This window comes from Sinocyclocheilus rhinocerous, unplaced genomic scaffold (genome assembly GCF_001515625.1).
Source record: "Sinocyclocheilus rhinocerous isolate Xijiao unplaced genomic scaffold, SAMN03320098_v1.1 scaffold752, whole genome shotgun sequence".
Classification (NCBI taxonomy): Eukaryota; Metazoa; Chordata; class Actinopteri; order Cypriniformes; family Cyprinidae; genus Sinocyclocheilus; species Sinocyclocheilus rhinocerous.
Window position 1 is genome coordinate 1,960,075 of NW_015639777.1, and position 1,613 is coordinate 1,961,687.

Genomic DNA, 1,613 nt, shown 5'->3' on the forward strand with positions numbered 1-1,613 from the left:
GTCGCTTTGGATAAAAGCGTCTGCTAAATGACTAAATGTAAAATGTAATGTAAATATATATATATATATATATATACAGTTGTCCACCAGGAGGAGACAAAATACAAACAACACTAGAGCTTCAACTGTAAACCTAAAGATGATGGTTTAAAGATTATACAATAGATATTTTAAACCTTTTAAAATTAGTGATTGCATGATGTCACTTTTTCACTGGAGGTATCATGCATTGCTGAATTGAAAGCCTACATGCCATCATAAGATCATACTGTTTTCCTGTTTTCTTGCACAAGTCTACATTTCATAAGGTTACAGTGCGACTCTGTGACGTTCAGTATAAGTACTTGACAAGAAATAGTGCATTCCAGCACATTAGGGTCTCAAAATGCATGGAATCGGTTTGCATCTGTGTCATTTCTGTCTGCTGTTTATTCCACTTGCACATTACAAATAACTTGTGAACTGTGTGGAAACAGTGACGTCCAATTATATCCGACTTTGCCATCTCTTGTTAACAGTTGTGCGTTCAGCTACCAAACATGTCGAGGACAAGACGAAGTGTGTATGGCTTTGGGGGTTGGAGTTGTGGAAAAGGTGATTTAGGTTAATGAATATTTTCCTTTTGACTGAATCCCACCTTCACTTCTAATCACATTTCCTGTCTGGGAGAGAAAGTGTTTGATGCAGCCAAACAAGTATTGTCTTCACTGCATATGAAATGTCTTGAACTGCAGGTGCAATTTTCTAATAGGTCTGTAGGGACAGAAACATAATCTCTCCGGACCAGTGACAAAAACACACTCCGCTAACACGGACAAAAGTGCCTGTTGATTAGAATAGAATTTTGATTTGATAATGTGTTGTTTTGGAAATCCTTTTTTTTTTTTTCCAGACTTGATCAAATTTATCAAATCTAGACTGTTGCAGACTCTTATTGTTATATGACAGGCATCTACTATTCAAATTTCCCTCAAGTTTTCTTAATTTAAAGAGAAAAAAATCTTAAACAGAAAATAAATAAAACTATTTATTTATGTCTTAGCTTGATTCTTTATGTGATTGAAAGTGCATTTAGTTTTTTATTTTTATGCCCTCTGTTTTGTTTTGAGTTTTTTTTTCTTCATAAAAATCATCAAAATTCAAGTCCAACCGATATCTTGAATGCTATATTACAAATGTTATATTGATCTTTTTATTAATTACTTGAGCTCATCCACAGATCATTTACAAATATGAACAATGTTCAAAAATATCATGATGAAACATGAATATTTACAACAGAGTAAAAAATTGTGCCAGTTTGTAATTACACAGCATGCATTTATCCAATTACATACACTGTAAATTGCAAATGAGATACTTCAGATTGAAAAAGCATAAAAGGTAAAATGGCTTCAATTATCTAATGCAAAAAAAGACCTGCCACTTTTGTAATGAAACAAATACCTGTAACACTTTTTTTTTCTCATTAATGGAACAAAGGCAATTATAGAACAAACATGTGAAAACAATGTTTAAAGATATTAAATACTCAAATTTAATTTCTGTGAACACCTGTTCCACAAAAACAGTGTAAGCAATTAAGCCCCCCCCCCCCAGTGCCCTCTATCTTG